Here is a 14,194-nt window from a genome sequence, read left to right as displayed (position 1 = left end):
ATTACACGCTTTCTATTTATGTTTATCGCTAAAAATGCTTACACTTATCCCCTTGTGAAAAATATCAGGATCTAATTGCACGTTTCCTTACTACATTTACGTGTTCACATTTTCCATGAAGCCGATTTCCATCTACTTGGTGGGCGGTTCCTACAGCCGATGGCATTGCTGTTTACTTTTTTTTTATGGGACGTTACACGTGGGCTTGTGATATTGCTTTATTAACGCTTTCTTTCTTTTAACACAAAAAATAAAAATAAGTTTAGTGTTAACCTAGCTGTTAATATATAACAATTTTCGAAGTCTTTCTTTGGCCAGTGCCGTATATAACCAATATCTTGGGAGCAAGAAGGGTTTTCATTCAGTAATGTAGTTTCTAACCATCATTCAAGAAAAATGACCTCATAATTCATACTATTACAATCGATAATGCAATAATAGTAATCCTGAAAAGCTTGTATTTATTCATGCTGTTGGCTCACTCTCAGTAAATGCTTGAACGATGGAGCCTGGCTGCCACAATAATAATAACAAGCTAACGCCTTTTTATTCCCCTATAGCAGTATTTCCCAACGTGGGGCGTACGCCTAACGCGGGGGGGGGGGGTTGTTAGATAACGATGTTGCATTCGTCACCTCCGCCGATATACTCAAAAAATCACCATTGTCTGCGATAAATTGTCGATATTGCGATCCTGACTTTCCGAGAAAAAAAGCTGACAACACCTCAGTCAACATAAATACAGTATCAAGAACTCTCAGAAAAGCAAAATGATGAGTCTATTAGAACTTTATTTAACATAAAAGGAACAATAGCATGGCTTTCTGACGAGACAGAAACGAAATAGCGAAATTCAACTAGTTTTGCAAAAAATTACTGTTGCCCTTCCCGTCGTCATATTTAGCTGAATGTGGCTTTAGTGTTGTAAATGAGTTGTTACTGATAAAAAAGAAATCATCTGGATATCACTAACCATGGGGATTTGAAATTGAAACTGACTAAATTAGTACCTCAAATAATCAATCTCAAGGATCACATTAACTTGGATTTTATTTTACCGAGTTCAGTTCGATTTATTCTTTATAATATACAGAGTGTAATATAAAATTCATACTCATTGAAAAAAAGTCTAATTAAAAACAGTTTTACCTATGTTCCTTTTTTATTTAAAGTACATATTTATATTTATATTTATATTATACTTTTCAGAACTTGGCTGACTCTTATGCTAGGGGGGGGCGTCAAAATCTTTGAGGCGTTGAGGTGGGCCATGATCCAAAAAACGTTGGGGAAACACTGCCTTATAGGGAGTAGGCGAGGCCACTAGTTTTCATAAATTTAGGAGCATCACATACACCTTTTGGAATATAAAAGAGAACAGTTTAATTTCAAAAAATCAAAAATCAGCTAACGCCTTTTTATTCCCGTATATACGGGAGTAGGCGAGGCCATTTAGCCCTATCTAACTTTTGGAGACTGAGTGGGCAGTTCAATCTCCACTGGTACCCAATCAGAGACAGATGGCCCAAGGCTATCACTAATTAAGCGGTACGCAGTGAAGAGAGACGGCTCAAATGTGCCGCCATCTCGTGGTCTCTAACCCTAACACAATATATTTAATGTCTGAAATAATGTGGGTTCTACGGTCGATTTTCTTGAGTTTACAGGACGAAAAACCCGAGTTTCCGGGAGGAAAAACCTGCTTGCCCGTGCCAGAGATCGACTAACTCGGGAACCGGTCGAAAAAAGGCTTAGAAAAATTTCTTCTAGTCGCCGACTAGACTCGAAACCAAGTCTTCCTTCGTGCGGCCAAGCGCCGTGGTTGGCAAACGCCACATCCGCTGAGCTACACAGGCTCCTACAGTTTAATTTTTTAATCTTCTAATGCCTCTTGCTCCGAAAGTGAAACACAGAGCACATGCAATCCTAAATGCCAGAAAGGAAACTACCCTTCACTGATAGCCATCGCTAATAGTGAGCTTGGATAATATTTAGTGATATAATAGCTCTTTATTATCAAACTGATAGTGATGATACAAACAGATAACAGATTTTTAAATTATGTAGTTTTTTCAAAAATATTACTGCAAAAGAAAGAAAGTAGAACAGTCGAAAAAAGTGAGTATCCTACTGTACTACTTTCTTGGTACGATACCAAATGTTGTTATGAAACTAATAATGAAACATAATTTTCGGTGTATTATGCTATAATCCTAGAGAAGACATCATAGGGAATGTACACTATCTACCAGTAATTGTCTGGACAGCCCTGTTATTTGAAGTTATGGAATATTCCATGTTTGTTAATAGCATAAAAACCGGTGTACAGATAGGAAGAAGTGTTTCATTGTAGCAGTTGAATGCATGTGGTATGGCAACACAATGTGAACTCAATGACTTAGAGAGGGGTATCATCGTGGGCTGTAACGTTGGTGGCATGCCTATACGCACTATTGTCTCTCACCTGGAGCATCCAAAATTAACGGTTGGCGATGTGATCAAAATGGAGACGTTCTGGAATCACTAGTGCAGGAAAACACCCAGGGTTGCCGCCGAAATTGTCTGACAGGGACAGCAGGTTCGCATGCTGGTATCAATTGTAAATTATTTTCTCTTCCCAATAGCAAAAGATTCATGGTGATTTCTTTTAGGAATGATATGATTTATAAAATTGTTTTCCACATTCTGTTAGGATAAGGTGAGACATATTTATTATTGTTATTATTATTATTATTACATGACATAAGGACTCAATGAGTACTTGGAGTCAAAGGACTCATTGCAGGAGGGCACTATACTGCATTCTGCTACACACATTTAACCATCTCCACTGTTACTTAATTCTCCTACTATGCACAACTACATCAGCGCCATCCTCTGCCCAACACCACCAACAGTATTTTTATCTGTGAGTTATACATGTTCTGAAGATTGATTTGCTTGTACGCTGCTGGATGAAAAAAGAGTTTCCAGGAGAAAAATCCTGCTACCTCCGTTTATGATCAGCTACCTAACCTTCAAATGAAAAACTACATATAAGAATCGAAATTAGGCCTTTTGCACGCGAAGGGTGGAATATACTATCCTTCTTCCGAATGTGCTATGGAGGCTTATATAAAGATACTAAATATAAATCGAATTTACTCCCAATACGGAGAAGGCGAGGCCGTTTTTGTCCTAATTTTAGGCTACTGATGAGGAGGAAGTTCATTCTCCACCAGGAACCAATCAGAGATAGCTAGCCCAAGATGATCACTAATTATAAATAGCATCCAGCAAAGAGATGGAGAAATTCTGCTATCTGTTTTCTGTAAACTTAACACTGCATACTATTGTCTGAAATAGTATTGTTTCTACAGTCGAATTTCTGGGAGAAAAAACCAACTAGTCCATGTCTGAGATCAGCTATCTCTGGAACGAGTCGAAAAACGGGAAAGAAAAACTTTATCCTGCTGGCCTTTGTTTCTTTATTATTTAATTTTATTTTGTTTTATAGACCTATTTAGCTCTTGGAAACTGATGCAGATGAAACTTCTCCAGTACCCAATTAAAGAGAATTGGCCCAATACTGTTCCTAATTTTAAGCATTATCTGGTGAAGAGACAGGTTAAGAACCCGTGGACCTTAATCCTTCAACAACATGCTATTTTCTGTTAGCCGATCCTTTATCCACAGATCGACTAACTCAGGAACCGGTCGAAGAAAGGCTTGGAAAGAATTCCTATAGTCTGCAGCTAGACTTGAACTTAGATCTTTCTTCATCTGGCTCAGTGCTATTAACACTTTCATTGCCAAGCTGAAAATTGGAATTTCGTGTGGTGACCAATTTATTTATATTTTTTTATTTAGTTAGCGACGTCCACGCGATAACGCGTGATCGGCCGTTCGGTGAGAACTCGCATCGTGCGATATCACGTGATTGGCAATGAACGTGTTAATGTAAGATGAGCACGGATGTGCTATGCACTTAAAAACGTCCGTACATCAATATAAATGCAATCGTTCTATCAAATTCACGTGAATTTTGTAGCGTAGGTTGCATAAGGCTCACGACAACACACTCAACCTAAATAGATACACTCAGCCACTGATATATAGATAGCTTCCCCAAGATTATCAAATACATGGTATCCAGTAAAGAGATTCGGCTGACAAGTGTTGCAATATCGTTCTCCCTAATTCCTAATACAGTATGTCACACAAAAAAAAGTCTTCAATAACTACAGCAATGTCTTTGACTCCATTCAAAAAAAAAACAAAATCAGCTAACGCCTTTTTGTTCCCGTATATCGAGTAGGCGAGGCTGTTTTTAAGCCCTATCTAACTTTTGGAGACTGAGTGGGCAGTTCAATCTCCACTGGTAGCCAATCAGAGATAGCTAGCCCAAGGCTATCACTAATTAATCGGCACGCAGTAAAGAAGACGGCTAGTATGTGCCGCCATCTGGTGGTCCCTAACCCTAGCACAATATATTTTAATGTCTGAAAATAGTGTGGGTTCGACGGCCGATTTTGTTGAGTTTATGGGACGAAAAACCCGAGTTTCCAGGAGGAAACCCGCTAGCCAGTGCCAGACATCGACTAACTCTGGAACCGGTCGAGAAAAGGCATAGAAAAAGTTCCTCTAGTCGGCGACTAGATTCGAACATCTTTCGTCGTGCGGTCAAGCTGTAGAGTGCAAACACCACTTCTATTGAGCTACAGGCTCATGTTTTGGGGTAATAATAATAATAATAATAATAATAATATATGTTTACACATACATTTCAATTATATATATATATATATATGTGTGTGAGTGTGTGTGTGTGTGCGTGCGTGCGTGTGTGTTCAATAATTTTAATGACAAACCACCGAGATAATTAAGAATAAAAGAAAATTTAATTAAAAAAAAGCGAAACTACTTCGAATCTTGCCATCATATCTGATTTGTTCAGTTTGGGGTTTTTTGATCTTGGAAACAAAGGCAGCGGAATTCTTGAGGTAAGAAGAGGATTTACTTGTGAGGTGTGTTTGCAAAAATACCGCAAAACGTTGTCTATAAGGGTGAAGCAAAATGCTTTTATAATCCCTGCTATCTGATAACGTAACTGTGTAGGGTAACGTTTATGAGCTAAGTGCTCTGCCCGAGTGGGTGCGAGTAATAGATCCTCTTTAGGAATTAGGATTGCCTTAGACCTCCTATTTTTGGAAAAATCGAATTCATCATGATTTGCTGCTTGTTGTTCTAGTTCATTGGGTGTGAGTACGAAGTTGAGAAGAACTTTACGGCTAAAGATTGCAAGAAAGAGTAGATATAAGGGATATTTGTGTCCCGATGAAGTTGAACATTTTTGATATACCATGGCTCATTTAAAAGCATGTGTAGGCATTTGTTTTGTACTCTCTGCAGTTTGAGGATATTTGTGCTTGAAGTATGGCTCTAGGCTGGGGACGAATAAGTAATAATGGGAGAAATCAACTGATAGAGGAGCAATTTGATCCTAGTATCCAGCTTACCGTTCCTATTGATAAGAGGATAAAGCTGTGCTATGACTTTTGATGCCTTTGTACATGAGGCTTTTGTATGTGGACTGAATGTTAGTTTTTTGTCATGAAGTACACTGAGATATTTGGCTTCTGCTCTCCAGGGAATCCTGATATTAAATAGGAATATATTCTTTAAGAGATATTGAGTTTCTAGTGAAAAGCATGGCAATGCCCTTCTGGGGGTTCATTTGCAATCTCCAATTGGAGAACTAGTGCTCTAGTTTCTGCAGGTTTTCTTGCAGTTTTTTGGTGACATGAGGCGGCATAATAAATCTGGCTAGTATAGCTGTGTCGTCAGCATAGAGAGCAAATAGATGGCATTGAATTATACGGTATGTCCGTCATATAAATCGAGAAAAGTATCGGTGCAAGGAGGAACCCCTGAGGCACCCCTGCCAAGATTCATCGCTGGGTAGATAATACATCATTTAGTTTGACTTGCATTCGTTTTCCACTAAGAAATGACTTTATAAGGTGGACTAGATCCAATGGAATGCCGGCTGAAATCAGCTTGTATAGTAGTCGAAAGTGCCATAGCTTTCAAAAACCTTTTCTAAGTCCAGAAAAACTGCTCCGGTATAATGGTGCCAATTGTAGCTTGTGGTAATGAATTCAATTAGTCTATGGATTTGTTGGGTAGTGCTGTGAAACTGGCGAAAACCAAACTGTTCTGTAGGATGGATATTTAACTTGTTTATAGAGAGACTGGAATTCTGGAAAGGATGACGTTTTCTGCAATTTTGCCCAAATTAGAAATCAGATTTATGGGACGAGAACTTTGAGGCTGCTGTGGATCCTTGCCAGGCTTATAAATAGGAACCACGTCTGCAACTTTCATGCAGAGGGAAAGTACTTGAATCTGAACATGGCATTTATTATTGTTGTAAGATGACAATGGCCTTTTGGGGCAGCAGTTTAATAACTTTATTGGCTATGCTGTTAAGTCCAGGAGCTTTTTTATTCTTTAAATTCTGTATAATTTCATAAATTTCAGCTGGAGTAGTAGGTGTGAGTTGGCTGATACAGGTATCAGACCGTTTCAGCACGTATCTGACTGCAATCTGACTAAATGATTGCAGTTTAGGTTACCGTATGAAGGGCTGCACTGTTTTTCTAAATTTTTAACTATAGTTTCGACTTTTTCAGCATCTGTGTGAACAATACCCAGATCAGATTTGAGAGGGGAGAAGGGATTTATTTTTGCTTTTGATGTTTTCGCAGCAGCTTCCAGATGGTTTGATCACCGGTTATATGGAAGCTAATTTGTTTTCCCATAATTTGTTTCTGTGGAGTTTAAGTGCATCTCTCACTGCACTATTCAATTTGTTGGGAAATCCTCTGTCTTGGGGGTACTCTAGTGTTATAGTATATTTTTCTTGCTTTATATTTTTCCCTGATTAAGTTCGTGGTATCTTCTGGTAGTCGTTTAGGCTTAGAAGCAGTTGAATTTGAGGTGATAGATGATAAGGCTGCGTTGATTTGATGAGTAAGTTTATTCACTGCAGATTCGACTTGTTCCTTGGAATTAATATGAGGAACAGGGCCAATGCAGTTTCGGAGCATTTCGTGTAATTTTTCCCAAGGTATGAAGGTGTGCGGAGAAGTGGGCAGTCCCTTCTGATTACCCAGTTGGAGCAGGATAGGACTGTGGTCTGAGGATAATTCGTTCAGTGATCCAGGTTGTACTGTAATTTAACATTCTGGAGGACAACTATATCCAAGACGTCAGAATAACAAATCGGACTGTGATGAATTGGTACTGAGGGGCCAGCCACAGCTGCGCAATTGGAACATCAGTAGTTAAATAGGATGTTGCCATCCCTATTTATAGACTGATACTGTGATATTTTTGTCAAACTTCAGAATGAAGAAAATACTGATATGACATGAAATGGCAAGGTTGTACCAGAGAACTGTGAGGGCGTTAATGTAGAAAGTGTGAATGATGGTATTACTTCAGAGCAAATTAATGGTTTTACAGACAATAAAAAAGATGAGATAGATGCAATGAGTGAGATCGCGTTATTGAGCGGAGCGATACAAAGGGCAAAGCGGCAGCTAGAGCGTCTGAACAAAAGTCGACTGAGTGTACCAGCCAATAATAAAAAATATGATAGGAAAAATAAGCATATGAGTGTCATCGTAAACAAAATGAAGGAGAGAATGCTGTATGGAGATTCGTTAGTACGAGGTCTGTTAGTAGAGGATTTCACAAAATCGTACCAACCTGGTGCGACCATAAAGGATGTAACTGATTCTATTAGAGAGCAAAAGGAAAGGGTGAACGAAATGATTGTTATGGCAGGTACGAATGATTTGAAAGGAGATAAAATGGAAATGATAGAGGACCTGAATGAATTGTTTGAGGTAGCAAAAGAAAAGAGTGAGAGAGTTAGAATGATTAGTCTTCTGCCGCAGTATGACATTGAAATGTTTAAAAGGAGGGCCATAATTGCAAATGACTTTATGCATGAGTTATGTATGACGAGTGGTGTGGAATTTGTGGACGTGTGGAGTGAGTTCGATGGGCGAAAGGATCTATATAAGATGGATGGCTTGCATTTGAATGGATATGGTGTAAGGAAACTTGAAAAAGTGTTACTGAATGTAATGAATGGGAGTAGATATACAGACCTTAGGGAGGCAGTTGAATGTATGAATGAGTATAATATGCCCGAGCGAATAAGGACAACAAATCAGAATGAGATAGTTAATATAAGGCATCAAGGTAGGTTTGGGGTTAATGGTGGTCTTAAATTCATGTACACTAATGCTAGGAGTATTAGGAACAAGAAGTAAGAGTTTTTGGCCAAGGTTATCACTTTTAGACCACAGGTTATTGGTATTAGTGAATCATGGAAGACTGTAGATGATATAGCTAGTGGGATTGAAAAGTGGTAAGAAAAGAAAAAAAAGATTACGAAAGCATATTGGCAATGCAGACTAAAGAGAATCCTGAACAGTTTTTTTAGATATGAAGCAAGTAAAAGGAAATATGTACATGGCAGAATGATTTTAAAGAATACCGATGGTAGGTAGGTAACTGAATCAGTTGATATAGTTGAGTTACTGAGTCTGCACTTTGCGAGTATATATCATCCAGGTGGTGACATTGCAGAAACGAATAAACCAGTAGATTATACGGGAATTGTAGTGAATGAAGTGGAGGTGAGTAGTCTATTGCATAACCTAAATGTCAATACATCCGTGGGATTGGATGGCATACCAGCTCGTGTCGTACGAGAAGCAGCTAAAGAATTGTCAGTACCCTTGACCATTTTGTTTAATTTGAGTCTCGGGTCTGGGTTAGTTCCGAGGGGGTGGAAAGAGGGGAAAATAGTTCCACTGCATAAAGGTGGTTCCAAGACTGCTGTTGTGAATTACCGACCGATTAGCATATCAGGAATCATTGTCAAGGTCTTACAGAAATTAGTCAAGAAAAGAATACAGGATTGGATAGATGAAAATGGGATATTTTATGGGGGACAACATGGTTGTGTGAAGGGTAGATCATGCCTCAGTAACTTGCTCACGTTTTATAACACAGTGACGGCTGAACTGGATAGGGGTAATGGGTTTACAGTGATACTACTGGACCTTGCCAAGGCCTTTGACAGGATACCTCATGGAACCCTTATCAGTAAACTGCTGCAGATGGGGATAGATATAGGGTTGGTGAGATGGATAGGAGGGTGGTTGAATGAGAGATACCAGAGATTGGTTTATGCAGGAGTGGAGTGTAAAAGACGGCTTGTGACTAGTGGTGTGCCATAAGGATCTGTTCTTGGACCACTGCTTTTCAATTTGTTCATCACTGATATAGGAAAGGATTTGAGAGGAAGTGTTCACTTGTTTGCTGATGATGCAAAGTTCGGTAGAGCAATTGTGAGTGCACAGGATGTCAAAATTTTACAGGATAATTTGGACAATTTGGAGGACTGGGCTAGGAAAAATGGATGTCAATTTAATGTGGCAAAGTGTAAGGTTATGCACTTTGGGGTGAAAAGAATAGCAGCAGTATATCACATTGGTGGAACCGTACTCCAGGAGATTGATGAGGCCAGGGATTTGGGAGTGTTGGTGGATAGGGAATTGAAGTTTAGGGGGCACATTGCAAAAGTGACTAAATCAGCTCATCAAATCACTTGGCTTCTGAAAAATACTTTAACATGCAGAGATAAACAAGTTGTTCTTCCTCTGTATCGAGCCTTGATAAGACCCCATCTGGACTACTGCTCCCAGTTATGGGCACCAGGGTTTCTTCGTGATGGGGAGGAAGTGGATAGGATCCAGAGACGAGTGACCGAGATGATAGCCGGTCTGTGGATTGAACCTTATGAGAACAGGTTGAAGATTTATGGGTTGCAAAATTTGGTCGATAGGCGGAAAAGGGGTGATATGATTGCGACATTCAAATTACTTAAGGGTTACTATAAGATTAATCCAGAAGATATTTTTGAAAATAGGACTGGTGGTGGGAGGACTAGGGGCTATGCATGGAAGCTGGACAAGAATGTGGTTAACATGGGTGTTAGAGCTAGGTTTTTGCTTGGAGAGTGGTGAATGAGTGGAATAAGCTGCCACAGTCTGTTGTGGGTGCTACGACCGTGAATGAGTTCAAGGCAAGGTATGATAGATACTGTGTGAATGTCGAATAGTTGTTCTTGACATGATGTTAGGGCCTCTCTCGATGAGTCTGTCGACTCCTTGGAGTTGCCCGAAATATTAATATTAATAATAATAATAATAATAGACCTACTGCTCCAGGCATGATGTTTTGCACTTAAGTCTCCTGCGATAATGACCGGTACTTTAACTTCGAGGATGGTATCCAGATATGAGTTCAGCAATGTTTTTGATGGTGGGTTGTAAACAGCATAGATTTTTAGGTTTCCAACATAGGTAGTGATGACATTAATAACTGTGATTTCGAGATTAGTGGTTGTAGGGTTGGCTACAGAATGATAGTTGATGTAATTTTTGATGAGGATGGCTGTAACACCACCACCTCTATATTCGAGTCTATCATTCCTATAAAGCTGGTATCCTCTAATTTTGGAGTTGTCAGCAGAAGGTCAGGTGAGTTTCATTAATTATTGTTATATAAGGATTATATCTATCATTGAATTCTTGTATTCCTAGTATTTTATTTTTGAGACCGTTTGCGTTCCAACCAATAATCTTTAGAGAATCAGGGGTAAGTTTTGGCTTATGCATCAGAGAGTGCTTCTAAAATGGACTGGGTTTGCTGTTAAAACCTTTTTGTAGTGCTTAGTGATGGACCTGAGTTACTGAAATCCTGTAGCATATTTGCAAAAAGATGATGTGAGCTGTTATATTTGAATGTGGATTAGGCAGATTATGGTCTTGGATTGTCTTTTTGGAGTGGGCCCTGTTGGCATATGTCCTTGTTTGATGTTGAAGATTCCTATTCTTGGATGATGCATTTAATGGTGGGTGAGCACCTGTCGCCCTGTTTGAACTGTTGGGAGAGTGATGAGCTTGAGTTCCTGAAGCTCTCGTTTTAGATATTGAGGTAGATTTACCTATTGACTCAGTCAGCCTGTTTTTAGGGTGGTAAATACACCCTGTATAGTTAGTAGGGTGGGGGCCGCCGCAATTAGTGCACTTAACCGGGTTGGTTTTTGGCTTGGTGCAGGTATGTGTGTGTGTGTGGGTGGGTTTGTCTCACCACCTTTTAGACATCTGTACTGAGCTTTTCACAACTTCTGGTCATGTCCAATTTTTGGCGCCTGTGGCGCTGCCCAGAAGAAGCTCTTTTTTTCAGTGGTTCTGGAGAGATTTTAAGCCCACAGATTGGCTTAAATTTTATGTGTTTTTATAAATATTATGGATCACCACAAGAACTAGAGGCATAGGAGTCTTATTTGATCTAAACATTCTGCTGACCTTTATAGGAGGCAGACAGGGCCGGTCTGAGAATATCTGATGGTCCTCGGTAAAGAAAATTTAGGCGCTCCTGTACGTTGTCTCTCTCTATATATTTTGCAATACTCACACAAGCACACGTTCACCGAAGTCTTAGCACACCTAGGCGATTGCCTAGGTTCGCCTAATGATAAAATCGTCCCTGGAGGCAGATCCTGCAAGTTGAGGTCAACAGCTCTTTCATCTTGGTCAATGTGTTCGGATGCTCCTCGGAGCCCCACTTTTATATTTTTTTCCGAGGTAAGTGAGAAGGTATAATTCTGAATACTTCTCTATCGTCCATCTGCTTAGTTAAGTTTCTGTAGTCTGTCACCGTAGTGGGCTGAATTTTGATGCTCTCGTCTATGTTTTTGTGAGGTGTTTTAAGGAAGAGGCGAGATATTTAGATAAGTTGTATGTGGGCGAGTCGATTACTTCAACTATGAGTCTTAATTATTAGAAGAAGATACTTACTCTGAATTTAATAGTGACACCACAAGAGAGTTACATAATAGGACCAACAATCTTCTAAAATCCACATCGAAATTACCAAAGAATATCTGCCTTTCGCTCAGATCCGTTAATCCTCTAATCCCACGGTTGAATGGCCTTCCTAAGATTCACAAAATAAATATTCCCTTAAGGTCCATAGTTGAAGGCATCGACTCGCCCACATATAACTTTGCTCTGTCTCACCAAAATTGGCCAAGGTTCTTAGGAAATACAACATAAGAACTTTATTTACCCCTCTTCCGAAAATCCGCATCTTAGTGAGCCGTCCGAAACCTAGACATCACAACTTAAATATCCCGGTGTTTACCAGATTTGGTGCAATTGTGATATACCATACTTTGGCCAAACAGAGAAATCGATCGAGTTACTCATTGAAGAACATAAGAGAGACGTCAGTTACAGGAGAACGCGAGCCAGTGGTTTGTCTAGTCTTCACGGCCGATTCTAATGAGGAAAACCTTAGTCATACAGTCCTATGGGACAGGTCTAATAACATTTTCCGTTGCCACAATGAATTAGAAAGGAAGATAATAGAATCAAAAGAAATCATTCTCAACCCCCTACATCTCAACAACAACCTGAGTTACAACCTTTCAGACTGTCATTGTGCTACGATCAAATACTGACGTTCGCTAAATGCTATACGCATGCATACGTCCAACAATGAAGCCAACGAGAGAACAGTTTTAAATGCGCAGACTTCAACGTTTTAATATATATATACACTAACTTTCCGTGATGTTTACAATTATTTCCTTCATGTTTTACTGGCTATTTCTATTTTAATAGGCACCTGAAGAAGGCTGATACAAGCTGAAACTAGTTGTGCTAATTAACTTTATTTTAATTTTTCTCGGTTTCTAGTCATTAATTTTTTTAAAAAATGTATATCAACAGTATATATATATATATATATATATATATATATATATATATATATATATATATATATATATATATATATATATATATATATATATATATATATATATATATATATATATATATATATATATATATATATATATATATATATATATATATATATATATATATATATATATATATATATATATATATATATATATTAAAGATACCAAGCTATTTTAAATATAAACATGGTTTTTTACTCCATTTCCCAAGTAAGCAAACAAACAAGTCAGTCAAGTTTGCTCCTGCAAGTGTTGCAAGTCTAGCTGACCCTGCACGTAGTGCAAGTCAAGGCAACTCGTGGTAAAGGTAGTATTAGACTTAAAACTTAGTATTTCTTAGCCTATCTCCCACTGACGAGACCTCAATAAAGGTCGAAACCGGTCTGGGTAGTGGCCCCTTGCCTTTAATACATAGCATCATACATCTCCTCCAGGAGATGTGCCTTGCATTAAGGGTAAATATTAAGAATAGTGATTAGATCTTTTGCTGCCTTTACCACGAGTTGCCTTGACTTGCGCTACGTACAGGATCAGCTAGACTTGCAACACTTGCAGGCCCAAACTTGATTGACTTGTCTGTTTGCTTATTTGGGAAATGGAGTAAAAAACCAGGTTTATATTTAAAATAGCTTGGTATCTTAAACATATATTAATCCCAAGGTAAAAAATTTTCTACATATAAAAAAAAAATCAGCTAACGCTTATTTGTTCCTGTATAGGGAGTAGGCGGGGACGTTTACCCTATCTAACGTTTGGAGACTGAGTGGGCAGTTCAATCTCCACTGATAGCCAATCAGAGAGAGATAGGTAGCTGGCCCAAGTCTATCACTGATTCATCGGTACGCAGTGAAGAAGGCGGCAAGCTAGTGCCGCCATCTCGAGGTCCCTAACCCTAACACAATATTTATTTTTTTTTATGTCTGAAAATAGTGTGGGTTCGTTGGGTCGAAAAAACCCGCTAGTCCGTAGCAGAGATCCACTAACACGGGAGCTGGTCGAAAAAAGGCTTAGAAAAATTTCCTCTATTCGGCGACAAGATTTGAACCACCAAATCCTTTCTTCGTGTGGTCAAGCTCCGTAGAGTGCAAACGCCACTTGCACTGAGCTACACAGGCTCTCACATATGATTTTTTATTTATTATATATATGGACAGGGACGACGCTAGGGTGGACGTCAATGCAATGCTGAAATGGGAGCTCCCAAACAAATGGCAATTTATTTATTTATTTTTATTTTTGTCTTCATACTAATGAAACTTCATACTAACACTTCGAAACGGCTCCCACCTTGTA

Source organism: Typopeltis vanoorti, chromosome 12, assembly GCF_054136105.1.
Source record: "Typopeltis vanoorti isolate ZY-2024b chromosome 12, IOZ_Tvanoo_1.0, whole genome shotgun sequence".
Lineage (NCBI taxonomy): Eukaryota > Metazoa > Arthropoda > Arachnida > Uropygi > Thelyphonidae > Typopeltis > Typopeltis vanoorti.
The sequence above is the reverse complement of the archived record's forward strand: the minus strand, read 5'-3'. Positions refer to the sequence as shown.